The sequence below is a fragment of the Ascaphus truei genome, chromosome 1, assembly GCF_040206685.1.
Source record: "Ascaphus truei isolate aAscTru1 chromosome 1, aAscTru1.hap1, whole genome shotgun sequence".
Taxonomy (NCBI): Eukaryota; Metazoa; Chordata; class Amphibia; order Anura; family Ascaphidae; genus Ascaphus; species Ascaphus truei.
The window spans coordinates 465668132-465689098 of NC_134483.1; positions in this window are offsets into that span (position 1 = coordinate 465668132).

The following is a 20967-nucleotide window of genomic DNA, read 5'->3' on the forward strand; positions in this document are numbered from 1 at the left end:
CAGCACCAAAGTATCTCTCCCTTGTCTCCCCAAGCAGAACGCTTGGGAGAGCGTGTGCGCATGAGCGCGCGAGCACGGCGGGAGACGGGATGTGCTGATCCACATTGCAGAAGCTATGTGCGCCAAACGCATAGCGAGCTCTGCGCCAGCGGGGACTCAGGCTAAGGCTGAGTCCATAGAAGGACAGGCCGTGCTGAGGCGTGCGGACGCTCCGTGCTGAGCCCCTGCATCCTCAATGAGGATGCCTTGAGAGGGGGCTCACGCGAGCGTCCGGAGGCGTGCTGAGGAGTTGGAGGTTTCAGCCGAGCGCCAAGCTGTTTTTCAGCGCGCTGTCGGCTGAAAACCTCCAATCCCAGCACAGCAGTGTCGTGACGTCGGCGCCGTGACGTCGACGTCAGTGCGTCGCGGGCGATTGGCCCAGCGACGTCACTGCCCCGCCTCCAACCACCTCCCCCCGGCTCCGATCGCGCCCCCTGGCTCGCCTGTATGGGCATGAAATTGCCCAGATTTCAGCAGGCGAGCCTCAGCGTCAGCGCGGTTCGGATCGCCTCACCCCTCTATGGCCCGGGCCTAAGATGTAACTGCAAAGACCGACAGGAGATGGAAACACACAGAACTTTGCACGGTGACTCCCTATGGTAACTGCAGCCTTATAAAGCAGGCTGCCAGTACCCAAAATGGCCACAGAGAGCAGAAAGGGCAGGAAAGAGCGAAAACCTGGGCCGTAGTAAAAACCCGGTACGGAACAGGCAGGATCTTTACAATTCCCATGCGCTAACATGAACGGAGGTCTAAGGATCTCCATCTTAGGCCTCGTTTATAATGGTGTCATCAGTGCACGCACGCGACACCGCATGACATCACTCGCGCGTGAAACATGCACTGGAGGCATCGGGAGGTGACAGGGAGGAGTGGCGGAGGCGTGGCTGTGACATCATGTGACCAGTTCGCCCTCATTGGCGTGGCAAGAACAATTTTAAAAGTCTGTTCAAAGTTCACACGCTTGGCCGCATCGGTCACGCGTGCGATCGTGCTCACTATGTGCGCGCTCAATGGACAACCACCACTAATATCGAGGCCCTAGGTAAACTGCTCATTTGCTTATGAGTAAGCCTAAATGGTTTACAGTCCGTTAAATGTTAGCGATCCACTATTTTTCAGGTTAACGCGAGAACATCGTTGCGCTTAGGGGATATCTGTTATGACTTAATGTACTGTTAACCCAATTTAGCGTAACAATAATTATTTTACAGCTTCTGTGTGTCTACCCCTAGCAATGCAAACAATGACAACGATTATCACTTAGGGGGCTACGCACTAAGTAGTGATAAGTCGTTTTAAGAACGCAAAGTGCTCTTAGAATGTGATGTTCCGCCGAACACGATTCACTAAGCCACGCAAACAGGCACTTTGCGTTCTTAAACTGACTTTTTCCTGGAAATTTTTCAAAGTCCAACTTTGCTCGTACGATAACCTGTTTGCGTTCAATTCTGCCCTTCTTCAAGATTCACTAAGCTACGCAAAGTTATCGTACGCGAAAGTTGCGTTCAAAAAAGCTCGCCAGCTAAAGGCAGGTGATAAAAAAGCTGGACTTTGAAAAATTTCTTTGTTTACACCCAGTGGCCGTGGGAACCATTTGACGAAAATGTGACGTTATAGGCTTATAAAAGCCTATGGCGTCTCATTTTGAAGGCAGACGCCGAGGAGGACGGACCTCCTAAAGAAGAAACAAGACCAGGGCGTGGCCGAAGAAGACCCCGGAAGAGAGTGGAAGAAGAAAGAAGATAGAAGAATACAGATGAACACCCCGTGACGAAATGGATTACAAATAAGAAGAAAGAAGACACACGTGGATTGTAAGGGTTTATTATTTCATGGTTACCTTTGGATTTGGTTCGAGTGCTTCCGGTTCCCCTGGATTTCGGTGAGTGGGCATCTAATGGTAAGTAAACAACAGAAACGTTTATTATTTTAACTTTTACATGTTTTTTGGGTTTTTATTCATGTGTTCTTTTTTTTTTTTTTCCATTTAAAGCTGCAGTTCAGTCTTTTTTTTTTTTTTTTTTTACATTTATTTTTTTACTTCAATAGTTTTATGTGTGCAATCTCTAATTACCTAAAGAACAGTATAGCTGCAGGTCAATTCGTTTTCCATGTATTGATAGGTCGAAATTTGGTGACATATTAAAAGCTGGCATTTGTTTATAATCTGCTTGACTGGCAGTGGAAGCTCATGAATATTCATGAGCACTGCTGCATTGACAAGTGCTAGAGGGAGGGCGGGGGTGTGCCAGAGCTTGTGACAGGACATGAAGGGGCAGTGCCTTAGCAAATGGCTGATAAAATAGAATACAAGAAAATTGGTCTTTCAAAGTTGTTTTTTTAAAAACAGAAAATGCTAAAAGTATTTTTTCTTACTACAGAACTGATTTATTAAAAAAAACACACATGCAGGATATTGACTGAACTGCAGCTTTAATGCCCCTGAATTGATCTATGTCCCTAGGGATAATCATACATTCAGGGACACTGAATGGGTGTATTGTATGTGATTTGTGGATGTAAATGCATTATTTTTTTATGCTCTTTAATTGCCCCTATATGTTATGTATATCTAGATGGATAGACATACAGGGATAATAAATGTTAATGTTCTTTTCATGTATTTCAAATGTATTTAGCAGCTTTATTTATACATTGGTGTGTGTAATATCATTTTAATTTAGTTACATGTTATTTTTAATGGTTTATTTCTGCTAGTTAGATTTGAATGATGGTGGTTACTTTGAATTAGAATTTTTTGGCCAATGGTTTGGCTTTAGGAATTGAATAGTGAATTGTCTAATTGATTTGGATTGTATTGTAATTGGTTTAGGAAATTGATTAATTGATTGATTGTAAATTTATTTATGTTGCTTACTTTCTAATTGATTTTGTGGATGGCATTGGTGGTTAAGGGACATTGTTCATAGTGTATTTTATTTTGAAATTGCTTTTGCATAGTGTTACATGATGCACAGATTAATTGCATCATGTACACACTCAATGCAATTGTGTTACATTTGATATACATTTGTCTAGCTGCTGGTTTGTTGGTTTATTTTTAAAAGTGCTGATTGTGCCCCCCACACACAATCCCCCCACACGCACACTCAACCCCCCCCACACACACACTCAATCCCCCCCACACACACAATCCCCCCCCCACACACACAATCCCCCCCCCCCACACACACACTCAACCCCCCCCCACACACAATCCCCCCACACACACACTCAATCCCCCCCACACACACAATCCCCCCCCCACACACACACTCAATCCCCACACACACACTCAATCCCCCCCACACACACACTCAATCCCCCCCACACACACAATCCCCCCCACACACAATCCCCCCCCACACACACACACACACAAACTCAATCCACCCACACACACAATCCCCCCCCCCCACACACACACAATCCCCCCCACAAACACACAAACTCAATCCCCCCCCACACACACACAAACTCAATTCCCCCCCACACACACAAACACACTCAAACACACACACACACACACACACACACTTTCTCCTTGGGGGGCGACATGCTCCGATCCCCCAACCCCCCATGCTGCTGAAAACTGGTGCGGGAAGCAGACAGGAAGAGAAGGAGGGGCTTTCTGGCCACCCGTGCACAGCTGTGCCCGCCCCCGGGTTTCCCTGCAAGCAGCCCGCGCCCCCCCTACATAATCTTGTGCCCCCCCAAGGGGGCGCGCCCCCCAGTTTGTGCACCGCTGCTATAGAAAATGGGCTCAAGGTCTTAGTGAATGGCGTCTCCGGTTTCACTTTTTATCGGATGTGCTTTTTTTTCCCAGCCAGACGCAAAAGCACGGAGCTTAGTGCATAGCCCCCTTAATCCCATACTGCAAATTGTCTTAAAAACCTTCAATGTGACTGAGGAGATTGGCAAGGGTTATGAAGAAAATGACTAGATATATTCCTGGCAGCTTTAGTCATACCTGGGTTTATGTCACAAAGAAGGGAGACAATGCATAATTTGTTTTGAAACATGTTTACATTAAAATTCCTATCATATGAATTCAAATGAATGAAACATTACAATTATTGTATGCATGCACATACAGTAACAAGTAATGAATACAAAGGAATTGCCAAACCTAATATAAAAAATAGAGCTTTAAACCATTATCATTATTATTTGCTGATTTGTCATTACCATTTCATAGTTAATTAAGATTTAATAGTGACAAAAAAGCGAGGTCTAAATATGAAATAATGGAAGAAAGAGCGACACTTTTTGAAGTAGGTTAACCTGGTTTAAATCACAGTACAAATTCCTGTGATGTGGAACAGTCAGGGACTGACATCTGACTTACAGCACCATGGAAGAAAACAAATTGTTAGAATTGGATTTATTTGCATACAAGTGGGACACCATGATTTGAAGTGGTAGCTTGATGTGCCTTTTAACATTTTGGTCTTATGGTGCATCATACATTTGTTTTCCTTGTTCAAACATATATACATTGATTGTGTTATATAAACTTATCATTGTTGACAATAAAGGTTATGCTAAAATGAACTTTGGAAATCTGACTATACTTCTCTCTCCTTGTCACACAATATAATTATCCTGGATAGCACCACTCCAGTATTTAGAAGCCAAGCAGAGCCACCTTCCCCCTCCTTTTTCCCTCTACATATCAGTATACTCCTACTCGACTCACTTTCCCAAGAGCCACAGGAATGTTTTCTTTGCTTCTGCCCTCTGTTTCCCCTGACAATCACCTATAAATTAGACCCCTGATGCTGGTCTCACCATGGATTTCCTCAGGTACGAGCCAGCGTGCAAATGTTTTTAAGTTGTTGCATTTGCTCTTCTGACATGTTACAGATTTTTCTGATGTTCATTTTAAATGTAAAATAGATGACCCACTTTATTGCTGGACCTCCCCAATTGTGCAGGGAAGGGGGACTTTATCACATCTCTGCTCCCCAAATCCTAAAGTGTCACTCCAGCATGTCTCATGCCAGAGGATTCTGGCAGGGGACAGTGTGTGTGACTGTTGCATGTGTCTTACAAGGGGTTACATAAAAATAAGCTAATTTGAATTCACATCGCTCTTCAGAGCAGTCACGTGATCATGATATCACTGATATTGGGAACAGAAGAGGAGGAGTCCTCTGCAGGCTAGATTATGCTCGGCGGCTAGATCGCGCTCTACAGGAGCAATGAATGCTATTTATGGCCGGGATTATAGTGCTGGAGGCAGTGCGCGTGACGTCACACGCTTCCGTTGCTCTCGCGAAACTTGCACTGTGCCAGTGCGGTTTCGCGCACGATGTGGGAGACGTCACATCCGGAAGACACAGCTATGCGCAGTGATTGGTTGCCACACATCACGTATCACGGCCGTCGCTTCTAAAAACAAATCCATTTGTCTCCTCTGGATTCAGCCTAACGTCGCGCTTCCGCGTGGTCGCGCCCACTATGTGCAGCATCAATCGACTCCAGGTGGCACTATGATCGCGGCCTAACCTAGACAAGGAACAGAAAGCTTATGATGTAGCCACAATGCATGGTGCATCCGAAAGGGTTAAATTAATATATTTTCCAAATATCTCAGGTATATTTATACCTCTCGTGGTCTCTATCGCTTTCTCTCGCTCTTTCTTTTATGACCGGCCTTATAAAAGCTTGGAAATGGCAAATTCTTGGCTGAAATCATTTCCAAAACCATTGCTCATTTTAGTCAAAATCTGAAACATTGCAACGTTGGTGAAATTCACCCAAAAAATTGGTAAAAACTATTTGGAAACTACTTTTGGATACATTCAAACATCTCTATTGGGGCGGACATAAAAACTGGGCTCTTACTGGTATAAACTGCATGGGAAACACATAGATAATTGGTATCAGGCCTGGTGAAGATTATTATTTTCGCTTATCACAAGACACAGACATTGTGACTAAACCCTTCTTTTTCACCCTCTTTGTGTGGTATTTTTCATCTAGACCATTGGCCACATTGTAACACGTAGCTCACTACAAACGAAGCGCGACTGCGGTGCTGAGGTAGGGAATTGAGAAACTCCAACCCACCCACGCGGGCGCGTCTAGGATGTAGATTGGTCGTGCAAGCCGGATCAGGGTTATAGAGTACAGAATAGTCATATATACTTGCCAGGTCAGGATTGGAGAATAGCGGATCGTTGGGGTACTTTGCCAAGTTCAGGATTGTAGAAGAGCGGATCGTCGGGGTACTTTGCCAAGGTCAGGATTGTAGAAGAGCGGATCGTCGGAGTACTTTGCCAAGGTCAGGAGCGGAGAGAAGCGGAGTCCAAGTAACTAACAGGGTTCAGGCAACAAAGGGTTAATCAAGCAGACAAGGCAAAACAAGGTATCAGGAACAGAATGCAGCAAGGCACGGCGTCACACTGACTATGCTCAGCAAAGGTAAGCTGGAAGTGCAGGGTATATATAGGAGGAGGCTCCAATAGCAAGCATGGGTGGAACCAGGAAGTGAATCGTCATAGGCTGCTGGTACATACAGGTGCGTCAAATGATGCAGCCGATCAGGTAGGAGGTTGCTTGCAGCCTGCACATCTCACAGGGTTCAGAGGGCGGGACTTGGAGTGTGTGATACTCCCACGCCGGTTCCTTGAGACATCAGAGCGGGGGCGGAGTCTGGAACGTGCGTCACTGCCATGCTGGTGTTGTTTACCAACAGAGCGGGGACGGAGCCTACCGCGCACATCAGCGGGGAGACTAGACGAGCGCCCACGACGTACAGCCAGGTGAGGGACGCCGGAACGGCGAATCCTCACACATGCTTGTTTACACATTTCTGTTCTCTATACTATAGCATGGATTCTTCAAGCTACATTTATCTATAACAAGCAAATATGCAAATATAGCTGTATGCTCATCTGCAACCCCGCCTTTCCCCATTATCACCCAGCATACAGCACTTCCACTGCAACAAGGGATTCTGGGAAATTACATGCAAATGAGCACACAGTGTCACTTTTTGCCTCAATAACCATTTTTAACATGGTTCCCTATAGGCTTAAGCTTGCTGCATGGTCACAGCTTTGAGCACAGCCAGGGTTAAGGTGCATACCCAGAAAACCACCCACAGACAGCTGTTTCGACCTTCATGGGTCTCATCAGTGTGGGGTTGATTTTACTGGGAATGCAAGAGAGGCTATGGGATAGGCTAAACCATAATACTGAGTTAAGTTATGGTGAGTAAAAAAAGTGACAAAAACCCTCCACAGGAAAGCAAATATGCAAATATAGCTGTATGCTCATCTGCAACCCCGCCTTTCCCCATTATCACCCAGCATACAGCACTTCCACTGCAACAAGGGATTCTGGGAAATGACATGCAAATGAGCTTAACCCTGGCTGTGCTCAAAGCTGTGACCATGCAGCAAGCTTAAGCCTATAGGGAACCATGTTAAAAATGGTTATTGAGGCAAAAATGAGTTCCTTTTCGGTAATATATGTTTTAAGTATTATGTATTAAAAGTTATATTTTACTCCCAGGAGTGTGCATATAAGTGAATTTCTTCAGGGATACAAACACATCGTCTTCCTGTGCAGCCAGAACAGAGAGGGGTACAGGGTTCTACTTCTTATCCAGGTATTTTAAAGGGAGAGTCTCACATAAGCTGTTTAAAAAATAAATGTTTAACTGTTATCAGTGTAATGTTAGAAAGACTGAATCACCTTTAAAATAACTGTTTTATTTATTTGCTTCTGGATAAAAAAAATGGTGTGTGTGCTGAGCACACGAATTTTAAGTGAAGCTTCTTTGTCTTTTGTGACTGTTTTGTCACAAATTGTATTTGTATTTGTGCCGGCACACACACCCTGTATTAGCTATTTGCACTAATTGTGAATTCCTCATGTGTGTGACAGTGTGTGTATGGGTGTGACAGTGTGGGTGTGACACTGTGTGTGTGCGACAGTGTCTGTGTATGTGTGTGTGACAGTGTGTGTGTGTGTCATTGTGTGTGTGTGTGTGTGTGACAGTGTCTGTGACAGTGTGTGTGTGTGTGTGTGTGTGTGTGTGTGTGTGTGTGTGTGTGTGTGTGTGTGTGTGTGTGTGTGTGACAGTGTGTGTGGGTTGTGACAGTGTGTGACAGTCTGTGTGTGACAGTGTGTGTGTGACACTGTGTGTGACACTGTGTGTGTCTGTCTGTGACACAGGGTGTGTGACAGTATGTGTGTGTGACAATGTGTGTGTGTGACAGTGTGTGTGACAGTGTGTGTGTTTGACAGTCTGTGTGGTGTGACAGTGTGTGACAGTGTATGTGTGTGTGTGTGTGACAGTGTGACAGTGGGTGTGTGACAGGGTGTGTGTTTGTGTGTGTGTGTGGTCTTGGCTCTGTGTCCTCTTTTCCTCTGGTTGTGTTGCTGCTGCTGCTGGCCAAAAGTGACGTGCTGACGGTTGCCGAGTGCCAGAGGCCTCTGCGCATGCGTGCCAGAGACCGGCTGGAGTATTCTTCTGCACATGCACAAAGACCCACATGCGCTTGATCGCAGCGATGGCCGCATGTGCGAGCAGACAAAGTCTGCGCATGCGCAAAGAGCCAAGGACCCTTCTGTGCTGTGTGCATGCGCTTGATCGCGGCGATGGCCGCATCTGCGCATGTGCGAGCTGACAGTGTTTTGAGGACAGCTTCTGCGCATGCGTGGCCCAACGCAACGACCTCATCTGCCAGCAGTGACAACTTCCATTACCCACTTCCGTCACAAGAAAAAGCAATTTGGTCCCAGCAAAGAAGTTTAACTTAAACACAAATATATATGCTTTATTTTCCAGGTCTGCTGAATTCAAACATTGCTACTCATGTTTATCTGTTTGACTAATGATGGCATCATAATTACTATACAAACAATGAACAAAATAAAGACAATTCACCTCTAGTTGTCAGGACTGACAGACAGTCTTATCGCCAAAAGATATTAGAAAATAGATTGTAAAAACCCGCCAGAGCTTTTTCCCAAAAGATTTGTTTTTTGTTTTTCTTACTTTTAATCAGTTACAACTATCCTTAGTTCACTGGTGTCCTGGGAGGCACTGACTCTTTAACTGAGTTGTAAAATTCCTTTTGTTGATATCTAAAACAGAATCTACAGCTAATTTAAGTTACCATTTTTTAACTTCTTTATCCCAGGCTTTGCTGTAAAAGCTGTGTAATACGTCAGGCTTAAGCTTATAGGGGTCCATGTTACAATGGATAAGAATTAAATAGTGGCACACAATGTGTGCTCATTTGCATGTCATTACCCAGAATCCCTGGCTGCAGTGGAAGGATTGAATGCTAAGAGATAATGGTGAAAGGCAGGTTTGCAGACCTGTCTGAGATATGGGAATTTGCCCACAAGTGGTATTTTCCCCCCAATATTTTTTTTATAATAATTTTACAAGTATAGTGTTTGCACTTTCACAATTTTAAAATGTAAGTGACCAAAATTGCTGAAAAACAAAGTTATAAAATACCACAAACAGATTTAAAAAAAAAGATAGAAAAATTTGCACAAGTTAACAGGATAGTAGAAACAGGGAATACAAGTGACAGACAGCATAAAATACACATGCAGATTATAAAGCGCTAATAGAAAATAAAAGTAATAAGAACAATAGATTATAGATAGTGTAGAAATCGCTGATCCTGCACAGCGCACACTGGTATCCCACACACTCATCCGCCTGCGGATGGTCAACACTAGACAAAGAGGGGGGGAAAACAATGCCGATAAAAGTTACCAGTGGGAGGCCGTAAGTGACACCACCAGGACTATGGAAGAGAAACGAGAGAGGTAACACAGTCACCAAACTTCCACTCTCCTTTATTATCACCACAATTGGTTGTTGGGACACTTTTGCACATCTCTATTTGGGACGTGCTGCTATCCTACCTGGCAGCAAAGGAATTAAGACAAAGGAGCCTGAAAAAAAACTTACATTTGGCCTTATTCCTGCCTGAGAATGATTTCAGAGTAAATACGACCTCATACTAAACAACTATAAACCCACATCAGGCTGTTTGTCTAACATACCGGTTTTGTTTGTTAAGTAAATATTTTCACAACACTGATGCATTTGAGATTTTACAAGTATATTTTCATGAAAAGGAGACAGCACATCTGATCAGGTTTCAGAGCGTAAAGGTTTCTATGTATTACAGCTAATTCTTTCACGATCTAAGATGAAAAGTTGCACTACAGCTGTGATTAGAGATGTGTGACATTTTCACCCACACTTTCAAACTTTGAGAAATTTGACAACATTTTCGATTCACTGAAATCCTATTTTCTTTTTTTAAAGTTTGCCAACTACTGTAAAAACACATACTGTAAGTCCTTAGCAGTCTAGGCTGTGACAGGTAGTCCTGTGGGCAATTGACACCCCTCATGCTCATCTCTGAGTGACAGAGTGGTGGTGGTGACTCATGGTCTGTGTGTAGCCTATCAGGGTACAGACCTTGAGCCCTCCCCTTCTGGTTCCTCAGAGGGGTAGTGCCCAATTTAGTTAATGCTCTTCCACCCTTCCAAGAGAGTGGAGGTGTGTGGGCCGTCTCCTCCCGGCTGGGAGCGAGAGGTCAGAGAGAGGTTAGCCAGACCCTCATGGCTGGATGACCACAGAAAGATCTGGGGCTCCACATTAAGGAAGAGCCAGCACCATCCAGAGGCCTGGAATCCTCTGAGACCCTGTACCCGGGTCGCCTACCCAGAGGCACTATCGGACTCGAAGTGCAGTGTCTCCACTGTGGCACCTACTACCTAAAGCCTAATAGCCCTGTGCCAGCGGAGGTATATGTGGCCACAACTAGAGCCTCCACACCAACCGGTGCGGCTCCAACTAATATCCCTACTGCGGACGACGCTGTACCCTTAACAATGAGCCCAGATGTGCCAGTGGTCCGGTGTCAGCACCTGTTGCCTGCCAGGGGTTGCCTTCTGCCCTATGAGGTGGCTTTGCCTGAGCTACCTTCCACGGGATCTTCCACCGCTGTGTATGCTGTGGGCCATGTGCCCAGTTACCGACGATCCCAGGACTGGGATCCATGTCTGCCAAGGTTCCTGTGGGTGAGTGGACTACCCAGGGGTGTCAGGAGTGAGTCCCCAGGTGACCGCGAAGCAAGGAGCTCCATAAGTATGGCCGCCCAGGCGACTGACTCGCTCTGGCATCGCATCCTGGTGGAGGTGTCCCCGTCCGTTGTTGTACCTGATGACATCGGCCGGGCGGAACCTGAGGAGAAGAGCCCATCTACTACCTACCGTGCCAAGCCAAGCTTCAGTCCAGATGCATCCATCCCAGAAGCTGCGGAGGTTGCGGAACAACAGAGGAGCTCTGCGATTCATGATGACATCAGTGCTGTTCCGGATCTGCCTGTGGAGGAATACTGGGACGTCGCCTACCTGCAGTCTTTTGAGGTTGCCGCTCTTTCCGCTTTGCAGGGTCCGGCTGCAGCCTACTTGGAAGAGGTGCTGGGTGCGGCCTTGTCCGGTGCGCAGCGGGGTAATGAACTTCCGGTTCAACCAGATGTAACGTCATCACTGCCGCTGGACTTGAGCTGGCCCGGTGGTATCGCGAGACTGTCGATGACGGATGGCATCACCAAGATGTCGTCCGCAGAGTCTACAGAGCCGACTGCACCACCGCCAGAGTCAGAAGTGGTGAGTGTGGGACTGCTTTCAGAAGATGCTCCTTGCTTCGTGGCCCAATGTATGGGATAGGGTCACCGCGTCCCTGCCACCATTCCCTTGTCACCGCCTTTGGGCAAACGCAAGCCCACAATGTATGGACAGGCATGGACTATGCTACACCGACATCGGCCCTAGCATCTCATGTCACAACCCATGCCACCCCTGTTCAGAACATTGTGGACATTGCCCCAACTTTTTCTGGCCATGCCCTGGGAACGTCCCTGCTCCCTAGAAGGCAAACTCAGAAGGTAAAATATATTGACCCTGCTGTCACCCCCTTCGTACGCTCACGTTTTCCAGGTGATGATGAGTCCCCTGGGTTATCTCCTGATGTGAGGGATTGGTCCTTTGGGGGTGGTAGCTCTAAGGAGTCTTATGGTGGGATACCTGCATCTAGCTGCATAAAGTGACCTGCGTCTAGGGATTCTTTGCAATTCTTCAGGGAATCATCCAGGTCTCAGTCTCAACAGTCTAATATATCTAGGTCATCTCAGAGGTCTAACACCTCTAGCATGTCCTCTCCACTATATACCAGGTCCAGTAGTCCTGGGCCTGAGTCTTTGTCCAGGGAACCCCTTAAGTGGTGGGACCCCATGTTTTGTGGTTATGTACCCAAGATGAATAAGACCTGATTTGTGTTGGTCAACGGTCCTATAGTTGATCATTGGTGGGAGGAAGGCCAATTCTCTCCTGAAGCTCAAGCAGAGGCACTTCATAAGAGACAGGGAGAGATCAACCTGGGGGCAAGATTACCTAAGGGCCCCTTCATACTATTCCAGGATGTGGACCCTAATGACCCTGGGTTTTGGTTATTGCCTGGTCAGGGGGCTGGTAGGAAAATAGTACATCTGAGTAGAGCAGATAGAGCCATCAGAAACCGTTATCGTCAATCACATGGTTATGATTTTCCATATATCCCAGAGCCAGTCATGCAGGAGATAGATGACCAACGGCATGATTGGTTGAGGTTAGCCATTACAGAGTATTTACAGTCTAAGTCCAGCTACAAAGAGCATATCCCTGAGTCCCGTATTTGTGCGGAGATGAGGGAATGGATCACCGGGACTTGATTCTTCAAAGACAGGGTGGAGGTTCATCAGGACACTGGTGGGCCTAAAGTGTATTATGTTTGGGTTAAGGATTTCGAGGGACGAGCATTCAAGAAGCCCGATCCCAAGTATTATAAATAAGTAGTTTCCCCTTTTCTTCACGTTGGAAGAAATAGAGTGTATCATCACTGTCATCAGTGGGTGAATTGGGTTTCTACTGTATTGCATATGGTTATGTGTACCATCTTATGTGTAATCTGTTTTATCTTGCAGGTTCCAGACTGACCGATGGTGCAGCAAATTTGTTCCATGGAGGCATGGTAGTTCCACCCAGGGGAGAGTGTAACATGGTAAGTCTACTCTGCCTCTCTCTTCCCCCTGTCACATAAGTCCTTAGCAGTCTAGGCTGTGACAGGCAGTCCATGGGCAATTGACCCCCTCATGCTCCTCTCTGAGTGATAGAGTGGTGGAGGTGACTCATGGTCTGTGTGTAGCCTATCAGGGTACAGACCTTTAGCCCTCCCCTTCTGGTTCCTCAGAGGGTAGTGCCAATTTAGTTAGTGCTCTACAACCCTTCCAAGAGAGTGGAGGTGTGTGGGCCTTCTCCTCCCGGCTTGGAGAGCGAGGTCAGCCAGGCTCTCGTGGATGGCTGACCCCAAAAAGATCTGGGGCTCCACATTAAAGAAGAGCCAGCACCATCCAGAGGCCTGGAATCCTCTGAGACCCTGTATCCACTGTATGACTACCTACTGCAGTGACTGCAAATAAAGATCCCTTTGCTTTCATCATACTCCTGTATGAGTGTCAGTCCCTGGGTAGGAGGAAAGAAGTGTGCTTTAGTGGGGACTGATCTCTGGGCTATCTGTGACCCATTTAGGGCATAGATTAACACAGTGACAATCAATGGATTAAATAGCTAGAGGTTTGTTTTATAGTAATGTATTTTTTATAGTAATGTATTTCAGTGTAATGCTCTGTATTGATTATTTGAATGTGCAAAAGCACTACTAACCATCTTTGGCTAATAGCACTTTTGCCCATTCCTGTGTAGTGTTGGTGATAGAGGGGGTGTGTGAAGGGAGTAGTGGCCCCGGAGAGCGTGGTTATGCCTCACGTTGGGGGTTAACACCTTCATAACTTTAGCAGTTGAAATAGCTAAAATAAGGGAGGAGTTAATCCCTCCTGGGAGGCCTAGTTACCCTCCATGGGGCAACAATAACTTTCACCCACCCACTCCACCACCAAGAAACTGGGTAGTGGCGGTTAGTTGAGCTTGCAATAAATTGATACATATTTTTGTTGCCCCTGGATTTCCTGTTTTTCATCTATTTTTGGCTGTGCTCTGCATTTACCTACTACCTCTCCAAAAGGGAAGTGTCATTTGGAGGATACTGTCCTATGAGCAGTAATACCAGCACATCATACCAACCAATCACCAGCCTTCCTGAGTTCCTGCATGATTGGAGCTTGAACTCTACCAGAATTATTTCCGAGAGTGTGAGATTGTGCCCAGAACACTCGCTGCTTTTTGACAAATCAGGGAAAGTGAGTGTATTTCCTTTCCCTGCATTTTTGTTAATTTGATGACATAGTAAACAATATTATACTATGTGGAGTTTATCTGTCTTTATATGAGGAGATCATCCCAAGGACACCATCAAGAAGCCGAGTTGCGGTTTCCCATTTGTAGGGAGTATTGCAACTGGTTTGTGAAGGATCTTTTCCAACACTTTTATCATTGGTCACTTATCTTTTTCCCACTAGTTTGCATTACTTGGAACCATTTGGCAATGGATTTTAAAGTAGACTTACCACCTTCTGGAGGAATAACTACCATCCTAGTAGTGGTCGATCACTTCACTAAGCAAGCTCACTTAATGCCTCTTAAAAAATGACCTTCCGCCTCGGAATTCTCCGAAGTATTCATTAAAGAAATCTTCCTCTTGCACAGAGTTCCTTCAGAGATTGTCTCTGGCCGGGGATCACAGTTTGTTTTCACGTTTTGGAGAGTGTTCTTTAACAGAATGTGCGTCCTAAAGTTTGGTTTAGTAAGTCTTGTATTGAGAGTACAAATTGAGTTTCTCACAAGCAGCCAGGACTAAAATTGATATAACATCTTTAGGTACCACAATAAATAAAAGCTTGTGTGTGGTGTTTTTATGATTAATGCCCACATCTCCCCTTAACTGGTGTATCCGTTCCAAAATAGCCTGTTACTTTTATTTTTGTTAGTTTCAGTTTTGGCTTTGTTTTCAGTCTCTTGTATTCTTATTCAGGTATAATGTTAACTTGAACTCCAGTGTACTATTTCAAAGGAATAAGTGCTTGATTCCGTGCCATTGGTAGTATATATTTCCTCTCATCGGCTGCACTGGCTACCAGGACATCTACATACAATTCCTGAAGCATAGTGTGTTGAACTGCATACACTTAATGTTTCTGCATCTGTGATTTACAGGACCATGCAAAATTATTATTTTGCCACATTTATGACAGAGCTTTCCAAAGGCTACACATTGTTTGAAGTGATACTGCAACCCACACTTCCCAAATAACTTCTTATGGTATGGTTTCCATAAATGCAGTTAAATCAAGAAAAACAGTGTAGCGTTTTCTAAAACAGAAATAGGCCTTATTTTCCTTGAGTTAGCACCCTATTCCCTAACTTAATTATGTGCAAAAATAACAATTACCGTACACTTGACCTCATTGCTGTTGCCTTAATGTCACGTTATTTGTTGCAATGTAACGGGACTCTTTTTGCCTCCTAAAAGGAAGTACCATGTTTTTGTGGGAATGGGCCAAGAAGAGCTAAGTGCCTGAGACATATCCGCCCTCCTTGACTTTGGACTGTGTTTTCCTTTTTTGTGATTTTGCCTTCTGGCTTTGTGCAGCACTTTTTTTTGCACTTTATTGTGTTGTTTACATGTTTTATAGTACTGTATGTAGCTCAGTGTGTTGTTTGTTCCCATTGTTCTCTTTCCCAGTACTCCTGGGTACACCCCTCTCTAGGGCAGTATTTGTCTGGGTAGATTTGCCTTCCAATAATACCCTGTTTCGCTTGCTCTGCTTAATCAGATGTATTCTCTCTTTGCATCAAACGTTTTTTGTTTGACCTTTATTGGTGTCACGGCTGCTTATGAGTGCTGCGGGTGCGCTTTTACTTTTGGATCTGGCTAGGATTTCGTGAGGCCCTACTGCTTGTGTGCACCACTTTTTTATTTTCCATATATGTGTAGTAGTGCTGACTGATCCTAGATTTTACTTTATTTTAAGATAACACTATGTTGCCCTGAAATAATGTGACTGTAAGAGATGTGTGCAGAGGTACGCAATGGAGACTGGTTTTAAGGTGAAATTCAATAAGGCTTTATTGCGCCAGTTGCTTTAAACACAGCAAACATGTGAAAATCCACAAACAAAATCTGCTCCACGTTGGAGTATATTTACACTTGTAGTCCAGCGATTCACCAGCCCAAATCATAGAGACATTTATATATATCTAGACATAGATAATCAGTCTTATAAGAAAAGTCTTATCTGTCTCGTAGTTGTAGGGGGAAGGCTTCTCTCTTTCCTGGGTTGCTGCCTTTTCCTCAGGTTATCTCAGCATTCAGGTGTAGAAGTCTTGTGAGCTCCAGACATCTGTGATCCCTCTATCAGTCTCATCTGTGAGACTCAGAAACCTCTGCTCTATCTGTTTCCTTGGTCAGCAAGGAAATGGAAGCAGTTTCCTTGGTCAGCCCAGTTGTGGACTAAGGAATCTCTCTTCCTGTCTCAAAGGCAGGCTCTAACCAACCTCTAATCAGCCAGGTGGTGTTGGTTAATTGACTACCAGCAATTAACCACCACACTGCTGGATTAGAGGCACCTTTTTGAACAGGGACAAATCCCCTGTTACATACCTCCCCTGTTTGTGGGAAGCTTGGGCTTGCCACGGCCAAAGCCCATCCTTCCACTCTCATTCGAGATATCTCAGTGACTTGAATGAGAGTGGATGGAGGAGGAGAACCCTCAGTCCCGCTGGGATTGGAGCCCTTCCTCCAGTTTAGTAGTGTCTCCTCTAGAAGGTGCTTGAGATCAGCAGTCCTCAGTCGCTCAAGGAGAACCTTTTCCAAGTCCAGTCTTTCTACTGACCACGTGGTCATGAGCTTTCCCCTGTGTCGGGCGCTCCTCTTTTTGTAGACAGACTGTATGGCGACACTCACAGAGCGTTTATACAAATCGCTTTCTTTCGCAATCTTTCCCATGTACTCCACTTTAGCACCAAATGTCCACTTTATGGTATCACAAGAGCGCCCAAGAACAGCCCCCTGAGCCCTCAGTTCTTGAAGCTGTCTTTCTGCACTTTTCCCATTCAATGTAGTTGCCAGTTCAGCTTCTTTGGGATTGAGTTGCGATTCCAGCTCCCTTTCCAGAGAACGTCTTATCTTTTCAGCTTCCTCAGCTAAGGATTCTTCTGGCTTTGATTCTGCACTCCTACCTCTACCCTGTTGGGCGGCTGCAGGTTTGGCTAGTGCTTTCTAAGGTGGCTCAAACTTTGTAATCTTGTTTTGAAGGCGAGTGGTGTCCCCAGCTCTCACTGTACCCTTGTCCTCACAGGCATTACTTACTGTGGGTTATCGATGCTTGGGCAGAGCCAATACTTTTTTCCGTATTGGAGGCATCTGTAAGTTACTGGTCTGCAGAGTCTCACTCTGTTTCTTGAGTGTATCTTGCCATTCTCCTTTCAGGGTCTTTATTTCTTCCCTGTGCTTTCTCTGAGCTTGCTTCCCCCTATCATTCATTATTTTGTGGAGCACTGTGAACTTCTTCGCTTGGGCCGCCGATACTCGTCTCAGTTTCTGGACCTTTTTGCACTCCCTCTTGTACCGAGTCACCTGGCCTCTAAGCTTAGCCTCTAGCGATGCTTTGGTGATGGTCCGGGTAGACTTCAGTTTATCATGTTGCTTTGCGAGGACACACTGGGTAATCAGACGTTCCTGCAGGACTTGTATGTCATTAGCAGCCTGCAAATTTTCTTCCTTATGTTGAGGGTCTGAAGCTCCTTCTGAGAGACTTTGAGATCTGTATTAAGATTGACAATAGTCTCTTTAGAATTGTCCAGCTCTTCAGCGAGATTGTGAAGTTCCTTGTTGGAGACTTCCAGTTGTGTGTGGCAGGTGCCGATCTCGTGGTGTGAGGCATCCAATGCTGTGCGGAGTGTATGAACCTCCTTCTGGGATACGTCCACCTCTGTCCGGACACTGTTGACCTCTTGTTGTGAGGCATTCAGTTATACGCAAAAAGTGTGAACCTCTTGCTGAAAGACTGTAATCTCCTTCAGTGCCTCCTCATACTTCTGCTTCAGTTTAGCCATCATTTTATCAGATTGGCTCTGCTTTTCCACCATGGTGGTATTAGTAGTGTTTACAGCATCTAGCTCAGTCTTGAGATCGTCCAATTCTGTCCTGGCCAAAGAATACATCGTGAGCACAGTCTTCTGTAGCTTCATGTTATTTTTCAGTAGCTCTGCGCAATCACCTTTCTTCAGTTTCAATTGTTCCCGGAGCAGATCACAGTCACGCCTGGCAATTTTCAGGGCATCTTCAGGGCTGGTCAAGGGATCGTCACTCATTGGTTCCGGCTCCGCTTCCCTGGTATGGTTGGTTGAGGGTTTCTCACTGTTAGCACTGGACAGACACTTCTTTGGGGTACACGACTTTTGCCTTGGGCCCTTGGATATTCGGTCATCCGTGGGACGAATTCTCAATTTTCTGTAAGCTGTAGGGCCTCTCGGACCCCCTTTTCCTCCGCGGAATCTGCAGATGTGTCTGTTCCTTCCACGGTAAGTGAAGACCCTTTTTTCTTTTTCTTTTTCCGCCTTTTTGTTTTTGACGACTCCGTCCCATCAGGGATACTGGAGTCTCTGTCTTTATTTGAAACTTCAGCAGCTTCACTGTATCCGCCATGTTTTCCTTGCAGTTGCGTTAGATGGCGTAAATATTCAGCGATTTGCTGTTCCCGCTCTTCCTCCTGCCGATCACATTCGTCATCATAGAGAGCGGTCTTCTCAGTTCGTACCGAGTTCAGGCACCCCCACCATTCTTGGGGTGTTTTGTGGGTGTGATTCGGTTTGGGTTCCCCGTAAGAGATGTCTTCTTCCTTATTGGACTGGAAGGGCCACTCTTCCGTGGGGTAGGGTTCATTACAGGAACGCGCATCTTGTCCTCCATTTTTGGGCTATCAGGTGTATTTTTCTTCCTGACCTCAGGAGGCGCTATTGCAACTGTTATCACTGTATTTGCTAGAACCCCAAATTGTGGTAGTCCTACAGGTGGGCCTATTTTGCTTGAGGTCGCAGCTCTCACAGGCATCTCTGTAGACTTTTTCTTTACTTTGGTATGTTTTACATCATCAGCAGTACTGGGCACGCATTCTTGCTCATTAGTGATACTGGATGTGCGGTTACTAAGTAAAACTTCTGTACCTTCCTTGGGTCCACAGCATATTGCTTTACACCATTTACTTGCTATGTGCAATCCCTCCGCTTCAGCAAAATAATTTTGTTTTCTGCTTGAGTTCAGTAATTTTCAGTCTTATCTTTGGCTATTATGGCATTCACTTTTCACACTTTGGGTGCATGATGTACTCCCAAGATACATAGACAGGCTTTACTTGCAGAAAAAAAAATATTCTCTCTTTTTTTTTTTTTCACTTTCTTTCACTCCCGGCAGGACGACTTAACACTCAGCAATTGGCTTTAGGTTACCCTTTACACAGTTCAGCAATCCCTTTTTACCCGGTGGGGCAATTTTACACTCAGCACTTGCTTGCTGAAAATTTCCCTGCTTCAGCAAAAAAAAATTCTTTAATTTTTTTTTTTTTTTTGACGAAAATAATAAACAAAACCTAGCTCCTTTCATTGGAGCGATAACTCACTTCTTGAACCCTGACTACGACTGGAAGGCAAAGCCCCTATTTTAATGACCATATTACACTTTATTGTGATAGGCAAGTAAGGTTTACCTGCTTCAGCAGTCTCTCTCTCTCCTCTTGGGATTGGGGAAAAGAGTCCATCTGTGGTTATGTGGCTTTCTTCAGTGCAGTGTAGATTTCCTGCCTGGATGTGTATCCCTTTAATTCTGGTCTCTGCTGCAGGTGAATCTTTGTTTTTGTTGCTCTGGCTGTTTGTAAGACTGGATGCAGGCAAAAAGCACAAAAAAATTCACAGGCAATCTCCGGGGCCCCTTTTAACTTCAAGGGCCACCTTTCATCCCAACTTCTGACATCATATGTAAGAGATGTGTGCAGAGGTACGCAATGGAGACTGGTTTTGAGGTGAAATTCAATAAGGCTTTATTGCGCCTGTTGCTTTAAACACAACAAACATGTGAAAATCCACAAACAAAATCTGCTCCACGTTGGAGTATATTTACACTTGTGGATCCAGCGATTCACCAGCCCAAATCATAGAGACATTTATATATATCTAGACAGACATAGATCATCAGTCTTATAAGAAAAGTCTTATCTGTCTCGTAGTTGTAGGGGAAGGCTTCTCTCTTTCCTGGGTTGCTGCCTTTTCCTCAGGTTATCTCAGCATTCAGGTGTAGAAGTCTTGTGAGCTCCAGACATCTGTGATACCTCTATCAGTCTCATCTGTGAGACTCAGGAACCTCTGCTCTGTCTGTTTCCTTGGTCAGCCCAGTTGTGGACTAAGGAATCTCTCTTCCTGTCTCAAAGGCAGGCTTTTCTAACCAACCTCTAATCAGCCAGGTGGTGTTGGTTAATTGACTACCAGCAGTTAAACACCACACTGCTGGATTAGAGGCACCTTTTTGAACAGGGACAAATCCCCTGTTACAGTGACATTAATAAAATCTTGATGTTACAGTCATCCAGGCCCTTAAATAAGGGAGAGAATACCCTGTGACCCTAGTGGCCAGCTAGTCTTGCTTGGCAATCCTTACTAACAGCTATAGGTTTTTTCAACATCTGATGTCATTAGTAAGAGTGGTGACCACGTATTTAATGAAGAAATATGATTGGTGAATTTAACATGTGGTCACTAATCACATGTTATGTCAATCTGAAGAGGAGAAAAGACAATGAGGATGGGGCATCCATTTATGAAGAAAGAGGAGAACAATATATATATATATTTACAAGAAATAACCTTAGAGGAAAGCAACTGATG